We start from the raw sequence: 12,437 nt of genomic DNA, 5'->3' as shown, positions 1-12,437 counted from the left end.
GGTTTGACTCGGCTCGTTCACCTCTCTTGTTGCTCACGGTGTTGCCGTGGGGAATTGCCCCATTTCCCTTGCTTGTGTCCCCTTGTCTGTTTGTCTGTCGTGCACCTACTGAGCGTAGGGACCGTCGCCCAGTTGTACCCCGTCGCCTAGGCTGGGTCATTGCAAGTAGGCAGAGGCCGAGTGGTGGGTAAATTAGGGCTCACTGTCTGTTTCCCTACCCCCCTGTCATTACAACTGGATTAAACGCGATGTCACACAAATAGCGCTGTGAATGGTCAGATAAGTGAATTGTATACACTGTGGCAAGTTGTAGCCGGGCACTGAACACACTAATAAATACCAGTCACACTTATGAATTGATGTTAAAGATTTATTTAAGGTTTTTGTGGATCAACATATATAATGGTAAAGATGATGTTATATAAGATCCAGCAAAAACAATAGAAGATGTCACAGTAGTATCAGTAAGTGGTGGGAAATCTGTATTCCAGAGACACAGGAAGAGATGACATGTTCTCCTGTTCTGGGCCTGGTCTTCTGGGTAACATTGATGCACCGGTAACCACACTGATGTCTCTTCTGTGACAGATGTAGAAAATGTGAAGTCTCGCCATTGGAATACTTGTAAGATGGCGGGTTCTGCCCTCGGTTGTTATTGGCATTGATGTTGATGGTCTGTTTGTATCTGCTGACTTTTTCTGGGGGGAGAAGCACACAATCCTATTAAATATTCATCATTCAGGCTGCTTACCAAATATAGAGGGGACATATCTAGAGGAACTTACCTTTCTATCAGCAATGATGGCGGCTCCTCCGGTCACAGGGAGCGCAGTTCTCGCCAGATATACTGCGGAATTGATGTTTATGCTGCAAGATAAATATTTGCTATTAATGCTCTACTAATGTGTGTTTCTTGGCAGTCACAAAATCTAGAAGAGGTTTTATTGTGGATTTTCCTATTTGATCCTGGCGGTTACACTACAAACCTTGAAGATGATTGATCCAAGCGATGGGTTTGATCTAAAGCTGCGCTGTTCAGGATGTTACAGGAACTTTCTGATGTTGACAAAGGTGGAATCATTGTTTTATGCACCTAAGATGGTAAATGTTCCTTAGGAGTCCTGCAAGATGCCAAGTAATGTCTTACATCAATAACAATGTTCCTTGTATCTATCATGTAGTTTCTGCCGCTTACGGCACTTTTCTAAAAAAGTGGACAGAGAGTAGCTGAAGGAGCAAAGCCACCAGCGGCCGACACATTTATCATAATAACATGGATTATTAGTTAAGGTGTGGGCCTTTTAATAAATTAGGCACATTTTACTCCATGTTTTTTTATATTAAGACCGGTGTATGAAACGTCAGTCTTAATCAATTCCCACCAATCTATTATACTACATACATGCTTACAGTTTTCTTCTAAAACTTTTATAACCTTCATTTAGAAATTAAATAAATATCTGAATACAAGAAAATTGAACTAGAAGATAGAATGACTTATTTACAATTTCTTTATGTTGGTTGATAAAATAAATTACTGATACAGAGGAAGACTTAAGAGATGGAAGAACATTCTCACAGCAAACATAATAGACAAGTACAATGCTCTCACCTTATGTGCTGTAAGGACATGAACAGACGCAGCTACTTTTTTTGTCCTAACCTCCTAATGCCCTTCAAATAGATCTTGCGGTCAAAGCGTCCACCAGCCAATGGGATGCTGGAATGAGAAATATATTGATGTAAGACATATGATAATGTTAGCAGGTAACCACACAATAATTGTTTTGTTTCACATCCTAGATTACTCCAGTACTGTCACCCAGGTATACAGCCACCTACCCCAAAGTGTGAGCTCTGGCTATAAGGCCCATGTAGTAATGGCGGCTACTGAAAGGATCATACCAACAACATGGAGGAAATCATGACTTACTTATCTGAACCAGGTCTGAGCTTTACTTCAAAGATACCAAAAACGGGTCGGTGGTCTGAAGTCTTCAAAACAGGGCAAGAGTCGTATTTCAGGACTCGCACGTCTCCCTCGTATTGGCTTTTAAACAACACCCTGTCCTGTAGAGGTCATAAAAATAACAAATATCATCAGTGCAATCATATTATAATTTATTTATAAACCTCATAGCATCATAGACTGAACATTTCGGCCTATTTTATTTAAGAAATATAAATTTTGAGACTATCTTGCATTTAAGGTTTGACTTGGTCACACAGATTTAATTAAATAAGTATCTTTGAGCCATGCTAGGCGAAGACATATTACACTGGGAGACGATGACAAACTCACTACAAGTAAAATGGACTGGATGCTTTGTTCGTAAGAATTATTTCTCCATCTATAATAACAATTCATTACCTTGGGCGAGGGGATTTATTATATGAAAATCTATTCATGAAATGTAGTCTTTCTTTAGCTCTGTAGACCTGGAAATAAGATATCTTACCGTATATGATGGGACTCTCTGCTTTTCTGATGTATCGTAGGTGTCTGTGCCAATGTCGAACTTATATGTAGGAAGGAATTCAATGGTGTGCTCCTTAAACCCTACAAATATGGACCCTTAAATTAAAAGAAAAAAAAACATGTCAGTATTAAAAACATGTGCAAGTGATGTAGGGCTATATAAGAATGTGGAGAACATATGAACCATCATGACAGTGATTTGTATTGATCTGTCGAGGTGTATGTGGTAATAATACAGGCTGAGAAGTGATAGAGATCTGTCTACTAGTAAATGTACCGTTGTTCTTGGCTTCATTCAGATGGTCATGTTTGAGGAGACTGGACATATCTCTTCCTTTAATGTTCTTCAGAAGAGATTCCACGTTTTTTCTGTCCTCTTTCAGTTGAAAATTGAGGTCCCCAAACCAAAAAACTCGATCAAAGCGGCTGGTGACGTCCACTGTAGAATGAGATAAACACAGGACACAATTAGACCACGTGACTGCATTAGAGTCAATGGAGATAAATAGAGAGATAAAGGAATCGATAGGTTCAACCACATAAGTAATATTCACAGGCATTGGAGTTTATTCTTTCCGGAATAATTTGAGGCAGACGGAGACCCTCGGTGATAGTTTTATAGTCCTGGATCCTCTTGTGGACTGCCCCAACTGCCAACAAAAATATACATATCAGTAAATGTGACCTCCTGGAATTTAGGACAACCACCACATTTAAGTTTTCTTTGACTATAGGTTTCTTTATCTTATATTATCTAGGTATCATATCTACTTCTTGGGGTGTGTAGTCTGAATGTTCCCTCAACAATTAATTTTCTACAAATAGTATTTATTTTAATAGGATTTCTATTGACATTTTAGAAGATGTGACTGGTGGAGTTCCATGATCTGGGTCCACACTCTGTACACCAGACACACTGATATTTCTGTTACTGTAAATCTAAGACACAATCATTTTCTTAACAGAGGATAATGTATTTCTATAGCAGTCTGTAGAGGACATTAGGCCGTTAATCCTTCCATTACTTGTCTCTCATTACATAGTATGAGTTTGATAGATTAGAAAAAGTTTGACCAAATGAGTAAGAACTTTTAATTTTACACCAAAACATTAATAGTACAGATCTTTTTATATCATCTCATATATTCCAGTTTATTATTAAACAGCAGATATTTTTATACACAATAACACTGTACATAGTCATATATTAATAACAGACATACTTACATCTCATATGGGAATTAATAAAAAGGAAAGATGTTCCAAAGACGGTGAAGGCAACACCCAAGGCTCCTTTAGTTTTGACATGGTGGAATAGCCTGGTTGTTACATGGGTGTGCTCTACCTCTGTATAAGAAATGAAACACAAGAAGAAGGGTCAGTGGTTAATAGTACAACATGCAACAATGAAACAGAGATAGGATTCCTCTAAAACTCTGGAGATATTACTACAACATCATATCACACTTTGTAACTGTGGATTGATCTCTAAGATCTCCAATACTCCACAGCCAAGAATCTGAGAGTCGAGATCTCAGGCATCTAGTTCTAATGACTAAATAAGAAGTTCCAACTAATGACTTCAATTAGAACTTATTATGTAAATGTTAGAAAGTGAATCTTACCTGAGCAGAACCAGATCAGTTCCCGTCGAATAAAGATGGTGAGATACAGGACTCCGAGCCCGGATGAATGGTATAGCACGTAGTGCGGACCAAGAGTCTCCTGTAATTTTATCTCCCATTCCCGTCTACAAGAAGACACAATTTCAAGTTTACATATTAATAAATGACACCAGATTAAAATACTCATCTCATCTATTAAACAATCAATACTATAACCTCTGGGGCTAAATAGGAAAACTAAGGAGCGATCCTACAATAAGTAGAAGGTAAAGAGAGAATTTCAATCAGTCGACCTGTAGTCCATCTGCAGACATAGACTGATGTAAGACAACCTGAGAAGACTTACCTGTTTGGACATCCTTCTTGAACGCCAATTACGTAAATATCTTTGGTGTCATCTGATGGCAACAGCAGATCCTCTAGATTTTGTGGGAACTCCTGCTGAAAATATGAAGATATTAATAATGTATACACAGAGCACCAACCAAACTGACATCTTCTATATCACCTACAAAAAATTATATCTGATCGAATTGGATTTTAGTCTTTATAGACTATGGCCAGGGCTGCAATCTTAGGATCAGACGCATTGCCATTCAAAAGACATAGGTTATTATTTTGACAGTTTGCAGTGTGTGCAGCAACATTGATTGGCCCAAATGTTTAGAAAATTTGGGCTTAGGGTAGGATATAATATGTCTATGTGATATCCAACTACAAACTAAAGAGACATGATTACTGACCCAATTTATCCAACTTTAGATCAGACACACTGATGGTTCACAATAGATATTGTATATTACTTCTCACCTTTCCCTCCATATTCCAGGTGGCAACGTATAATCTCAGCCGTCTATTTGGGAAACAGCGATCCAGTTCTTTAGCGCCAATCGCAGCGCTGCTGCCCAAGCTCCTGATTGCGCTCTTCTTGGCGTTCTTTGAGCCAATGTCACAAGGTTTGCTGTGACTTGGATCGCTGCATTTTTCGGCTGGCATATCTTTGATGTTGGAAAACTTCTGGAGTGAGATGTTAGGTTCCTCCATAGTTGGTATCTCTTTCATCAGATTTCCATTATCAGGAATCTGAGACACATGATATTTTTTTGATTTTTTCCAAAAGGGCATGGTTGGTTAATAACCCGGGTGCAAAACTGCACCAATGTCCGTGGTAGAAAACCAGGCGACAGTAAAGATTGAATTTAACTAATCGCCTCTAGTTCTCTGAAAATAGGACAAATCGCTGACCGTAAAAGCAACACAGTAATCCAACAGTGTCAATCCAACAGCAAGATCTAGAATGACCAGAAAAAGAAATAGTTAGGGAAAACTTAAAGAAAACCAGCTGGAGAAATTAGTTATAAAAGGGGTATTCCAACTACAGGATCTGGACAATCAGAAGTGTTTGAAAATCACATTGCTTGGGGTCTTGGGGCTTGGACCCCCTGTGAATGACATTGCTTGGGGTTTGGATTTTGGAACAATGTATTGGTTGTTGAATTGACCATACAGTATGACATTTCCGGGGTTTATGTAATTTTTATATGAGATACTAACTATAATTTAGAACCTCTGTAGTTTGTTATAGACATTATTACATTTTATATATATATATATATATATATATATATATATATATATATATATATATATATATATACAGTCCAAAGGTAGATGAACACAGCACTCCAATGGTTTCCAGGAAATCAGGCCATGTGCTCGTTACCTGGGGTTGAATCAATTCCCCAAAAAGAAAGAGAGAAGCATACAACACAGCAACGACACCAGGACTTCAGAGTAGATGAAAGCAAAAGTGGATTTATTCACCTCAATACAGCAACGTTTCGGTTCAACAGGAACCTTTCTTGGCTTGAGAAAGGTTCCTGTTGAACCGAAACGTTGCTGTATTGATGTGAACAAATCCACTTTTGCTTTCATCTACTCTGAAGTCCTGGTGTCGTTGCTGTGTTCTATGCTTCTCTATATATATATATATATATATATATATATATATATATATATATATACATACAGTCCAGCAATGGAAAAACACAGCACTCCAAAATGACAGAAAATCAGGCCATGTGCTCGTCACCAGGGGATGAATCAATTCCCCTATTTTATGGATAGAAGACAACGTAGAAAGCAGTGACGGCACCAGGACTTCAAGGCAGATGCAAGCAAAGTGGATTTATTCACCTCAAAAGAACACAGCAACGTTTCGGTTCAACAGGAACCTTTCTCAAGCCATGACAAACTAACAAAAGTGCCAAGTATATATAGGGTGGACGTACATCAACTGACAATCAAACAAATTGACAGTACAATTCATATACATATATATTAATGAAAAATGACAATTGCTTTTGAGGATACAGGATTACGGGGTCAGGGCTGTTCTTAAGAAATCACTTCCCTAACATTTTTATATTAGTAATTATTATTATTAATAATAATAATAATAATAATTGTGTATTTGACACAAATAGCAAACCTCAAATGCATAATTAGTAATTCCCTAGTAAATATTTATTACGTGAATTACTCCTGTTATAAACTGAAGGGTTCCAATAATAAGTTCTCAGGGCTGCAGGACATTCACATTCCCTTTCTTTGAGGTTGCTTTATCAATTTACCAGCAGAATACAGATGGCAATTTATGTCTGCAAGCTGCATTCTGTCTCTGGAGCAGAAGTCACAGGCCGCCATATTGCCATTTAGCAACTTCTTAGTATATTAGTATAACTATTCCAAATATAAACTAAACTTTAAATGGCAGACACAGCAGAATTATACCGAAGAATAAAATATTCAAAAAGAAACTGATAGGTGAGACTCATCTAGAGACGCAGTGCTGATAGAGTACTTACCGCTCACATCCAACTGAGTGACAGCTCTGAGGCCAGCACCATAATATACACCCAGGCTCTGTGACATCACAATAGCTATACCCGGGGTGAGCTGCTTTTATGACCTCATCCATAATTAGCATATTTTAATATGGATTTATCATTATTTTTAATAGTAGTGACATCACAATACATAAACCCAAAATACACTATGTGGCCAAAAGATGTGGACAGCTGACCCTTTACACCATTATAAGCTTGTGGTACTTCCCATTACAAAGCCATGGATGTTAATATGAAGTTGGGCCCCCTTTTGTAGCTATAACTTCTTCTGACAAGGCTTTCCACAAGATTTTGTAGCGTGCTTGTTGGAATTTTTGACCATTTAATTAAAAGAGCATTTGTGAGTTCAGGCTCTGATGTTGGGGTCAGGGCTCTGTGCAGAGTGTCAAGTTCCTCCACACCAAACTTATCACTCCATGTCTTTATGGACCTTGCTTTGTGCAAAGGGGCAACGTCATACAGAAACAGGGAAGGGGCTTTACCAAACTAGTCTCACAAAGTCGGAAGCATGCAATGGTCTAAATACTCTTTACATTACCATTCACTGGAAATAAAGGGCCTAGCCCAAACCATGATAAATAGCCCCAAACCAGTATCAATTGCCCACTAATAATTTTTATATCAATTGATCAAAATTCAGAATTGAATTAAATTGTAATTATTTCTGGTGAACCTAAATAATATAAGGAATTATAGTCCACTAATATACAGTCTTCTAATATGAGCATATTGAAATTTCTCTTTTACAAGTGGTAAACATAATGATAATAAGGGAGCTCAAATTCTGGCCACTTACCCTGCAAATCTAAGATACTTGAGCAATTTAATTGCACACTAATACTAATACCATATTACTACCACTATCACACAATATCTTCTAGAGATGGAATAATTAAATGTTCCTAAAAAAACAAATTAATTAGTGTGAAGTACAGATGTAGCATTGATAGAGAACTTACCGGTCACATCCAACTGATAGTGACAGCTCTGTGACCAACATCATTGTTTATACCCAAGCTCTGTGACATCACAATAGCTATAACCGGTTTGAGCTGCTTTTATGACCACACCCATAATTTACATATATTAGTATGGCTTTACCATTGGGAATATGAATTTGATGATATTGTATGATTTGTACCTCTAGAAAAGTTTAGTGTGATCTGTAATTTTTCCGGGTGTTTTCATCAATTGCTTTACTGTATAGAGTATTTTTTTATTGAAAATAATAAAATTGAAGTTTTTAATGGGAACGTTCTCTGATGAATTCTTTATAGGGGATAAATGATCATTTCTGTCTGTGTGACATGGGGGAATTCATTTATATTATCTTAAAATATATAATTTTAGTTTTGAATTTTAATAAACCCTAAAGACCCCCATTAGAGGATGTGACTCTGCACCAGTAAGAACACGCTACATGCTGCATCTCCTGTGCTCAGCCCTCTTACTCCTTACAATCCTGAATATATACTGCTTCACAATTCCCCTACTAGCTATTAATAGGTATCAGAACAGCTGTGGGCAGCCATTACCTTATGTACCATGTCCTGGAAAGGTAATAAAAGTGGTAAGAATCGATCTAAGCATCCTGAGACAAGACTGTCATACCTGATGTGAACGAATGCAGCGTAAATTATACATATCATCGGCCTACCAGAGAGGGTAGAAGGCCAACAACCATATGTATTCATTAAAAATGGCTGCATTATATATTTACCACAATCTCTGCCGCATTTATAGTCAAAAGAACAGAAGAATTCCTTCATAGTCTCTTCATCTGGGTCATTTCTAAGACAATTGATGGCCCATTTGGTAAACTGTAAAGACAGGGATTGGCTTTACTAAACATCAAGTAGTCATGGCAGTCAGAACTCCACGATCAGAAAGTGATGACATATCCTAATTGTATTCCCCCCACTTTATGAGATGTAAAACAACTTTAACCCCTTAATGATGCACCCTAGTTTTGGCCTTAAGGCTCAGACACCATTTTTCAAATCTGACCTGTGTCACTTTATCTGGTAATAGCTTTGGAATGCTATTCTTTTATCCAAGCGATTCTGAGAATTTTTTCTCGTGACACATTGTACTTTATGTTAGTAGTAAAATTTGGTCAATACCATTAGTGTTTATTTGTGAAAAACACCTACATTTAGAGAAATTTTTGAAAATGTTAGATTTTTCTAAATTTGAGTGTATCTGCTTGTAAGACAGATAGTAATACAACACAAAATAGTTACTAGTTAACATTTTGGAGGTGAAATTTACAAATATATATATATTATTATTTTTTTTAAGAAATTCCATTATAATCCATTTTATTTCTGTAACACAGAAGGTTTTAGCAGAGAAACTCAGCTCAATATTTATTGTTCAGATTCTGCAGCTTTTAAAAATGTCCCACATGTGGCCCTGGTGGACTGAAGCACAGGACACAGAAGCAAAGGAGCACCTACTAGATTTTGGGGCTTCCTTTTTATTAGAATATATTTTAGGCACCATGTCATGTTTGAAGAGGTCTTGTGGTGCCAAAACATAGGACACATCCCCAAAAAGACGCCATTTCGGGACTACACTCTCAAGGAATTAATCTAAGGCATAGTAAGCATTTTAAAACCACAGGTGTTTTGCTGAATTTATTGAAATTAGGTCATATAAATTAAAATCGAAACATTTTTCACACAAAAAGTAGTTTCAGCTCCGATTTGTTTTTTCCATTTTCACAAAGAATGAAAGAGAAAAAGAACACCAACATTTGTAAATCAAGTTCTCTCAAATACGATAATACCCCATATGTTGTCATAAACTGCTGTTTGGACACACGGTAGGGCTCAGAATGGCAGGAGCACCGTTTGGCATGCAGATTTTGCTGGTTTGGTTTAAAGGTGGCATGTCGTATATTTGCAGAGTTCCTTAGGTACCAGTACCGTAAAAACCTCTTGAGAAGTGACTCCATTTTGGAAAATAAAACCCTCAAGGCATTCACTAGGGGGGTAGTGAATAGTTTGACCCCACAGCTGTTTCATAGATTTTATTAGAATTAGGCAGTGAAAATGACAAATTAAATTTTTCCAAAAACAATGCTGTTTTAGCTCTAAATGTTTTATTTTTACAAGGGGTAATTGGAGAAAAAAATACCACACAATTTTTTACTCAATTTCTCCTGAGTACAGCAATATCCCATATGTGGCCCTAAACAGCTGTTTGGGCACACGGCAGGGCTCTGAAGAGAAGGAGCGTCATTTGTCTGTAGGAGCGCAGATTTTGCTGGATTGGTGTTAGATTAAAGGAGTGAAAGAGCACCATGCGCATTTGAGGTCTATTTTAGTGATTTTTCCATAGCATTTGCCCCCAATTGCAGGACTCTGAGGTCAAATAGTAAAGCAAAAACTTCCAAGAAATGCCCCATTTTTTAAAATATACCCCTCAAAGCATTTATTAAAGGGTGCAGTGCGTATGACCCAATACTACTATTTTTACTAGAAAAATGTGCAGTGGATTTTCCGCTGATATGCCATTTAAGTGAACGATACGTTATACCCAGATTGTGACCCTGAAGACAAATACATCATAAACTGTTAAGCGGGTTCTCCCGGGTATGGCATACCATATAAGTGGATGTAAACTGCTGTTTGGGCACACTGAAGGGTTCAGAATGGAGGGAGCGCCATTTGGCTTATGAAGCACAGATTTTGCTTGGTAATTTTTCTGTTTGGGGTTTTGCTGGTATTTCAGTTTATAATCTGGGGGCATATGTAAACTGTGCGGGGTACATCAGTACATAATAAGAGGATATAATAATGCGGTAAATAAATAATAATCCGCAGTTCTGTGGCCTGTGTCGCACTGATAAATGGTGCCCGATCTTATTCCCCTTTTGGATCTCACTCTGCACATTTTGTGTCGCCATATTCTGAGAGCCATAACTTTTTTTTTGTGACAGAGAGGTGTGAGGGCTTGTTTTTTGCGGGATAGTCTGTAGTTTTCATCGGCACCATTTTTGGATACATGCAACTTCTTGATCACTTTTTATTCTATTTTTTGAGAAGCGTGGTGACCAAAAAACAGCAATTCTGCTATTGTTTTTATCCTTTTTTTTACAGCGTTCACCGTGTACTATAATTGACATATTTACTTTATTCTGTGGGTCAGTACGATTCTGGCGATACCAAATTTATATTGCTTTTTCATGTTTTACAACTATTTGCACAATAACATTTATTTTGTAAAAATAATGTATTTTTTCTGTTGCCACAATCTGAGAACCACAACTTTTAAAAAATGTTTTGGTCGACAGAGCTGTATGAGGGCTTTTTTTTTGCAAGACGAGCTATATGTTTTTTTATTGGTCCCATTTTTGGATACATGCAACTTTTTGATCACTTTTTATTCTAAGGTGACCAAAATCATAGCAATTCTGGTATTGTTTTTTATTATTTATTTTTATGGCGTTCACTGCATTGGATAAATTACATAATATTTTTATAGTTCAGGCCATTACGGATGCGGCAATACCAATTCTGTATAGTTTATTATTTTTTCTAATAATTAAGTTCTTGATAATGGAAAAAGGGTGAGTTTTAAATGTATTACTTTAAATTCTTACTTTTTTATTTGTGTATAACATTTTTTGAAACTTTTTTTTAACATTTTTTTTTCGTCTCACTAGGGACTTGAAGGTCCAACTCTCCGATCGCTGTTATAATATCCTACAATACTTATGTATTGCAGCATATTATACCTGTCAAATAGCTACAAATGTATACCACAAAACCATATAGCAAAACGACACATGGTCAATAACAAAATATCTTTATTAGTGCAATAAATATAGACAAAATAATATAATCTCATAAAAACTGTTAAAATCATCTAAAACAAAGGATTGCAGTGGTGGTCAGAAAATACACAACATCAAATATATAGTTATTTATATGGAGCAAACAATGAATCACAACTCGGTTTGATCAGGCAAAAGTCACAAAGTAAAGACGAGGCTGGACGGCAGCACGGAGGGCTTAAGGGAAAGCCTCCATGACTGCCATAGGAGGGAAGGTTAGCCAATCAGGGGGCAAAGGGTTAGTGGAGGCAGGGAGAGGGAGGAGATGGAGAGGGGAGGAGTTGGGGTTCGGTATCTGTTCCTCCCGCTGTTTTCGGCATTGAGCCGGAAGCAGCGGGAGGAAAAAAAGGTAAAAAAGTTAGCTCCCACTGCCCTGCTTACCTGTGAGTATGGCGTCTCCAGTCAGCATGCTTGATCAGCTGCGCGCGGCAGCTGAGTTCCACGGTCCGGGGTGGTTGGAAGAGACGATGGCAGCGCTGGCAAGGACATTGTAGGCCGGCTGCTGGGATGGCCGCCTCCTCCCAGGGCCTGCGTCCTGGCAGGAATCCCCAGCCGTGATGGGGCTCGGCGGTTCACAGGGA

The 12,437-nt window shown here is 37.7% G+C and overlaps 1 long non-coding RNA gene across 1 annotated transcript; it reads right to left on the bottom strand.

Moving 5' to 3' along the window:
- Positions 1-785: 785 nt before the first annotated feature.
- Positions 786-1,151, bottom strand: LOC142657355 (uncharacterized). The gene is made up of 2 exons (XR_012849907.1): positions 987-1,151; positions 786-867 (listed from the first exon to the last, which is right to left on the bottom strand). It is a non-coding gene; the product is annotated as an uncharacterized LOC142657355 (long non-coding RNA).
- Positions 1,152-12,437: the final 11,286 nt, after the last annotated feature.

This window comes from Rhinoderma darwinii, chromosome 7 (assembly GCF_050947455.1).
Source record: "Rhinoderma darwinii isolate aRhiDar2 chromosome 7, aRhiDar2.hap1, whole genome shotgun sequence".
NCBI lineage: Eukaryota > Metazoa > Chordata > Amphibia > Anura > Rhinodermatidae > Rhinoderma > Rhinoderma darwinii.
The sequence above is the reverse complement of the archived record's forward strand: the minus strand, read 5'-3'. Positions and strand labels throughout refer to the sequence as shown.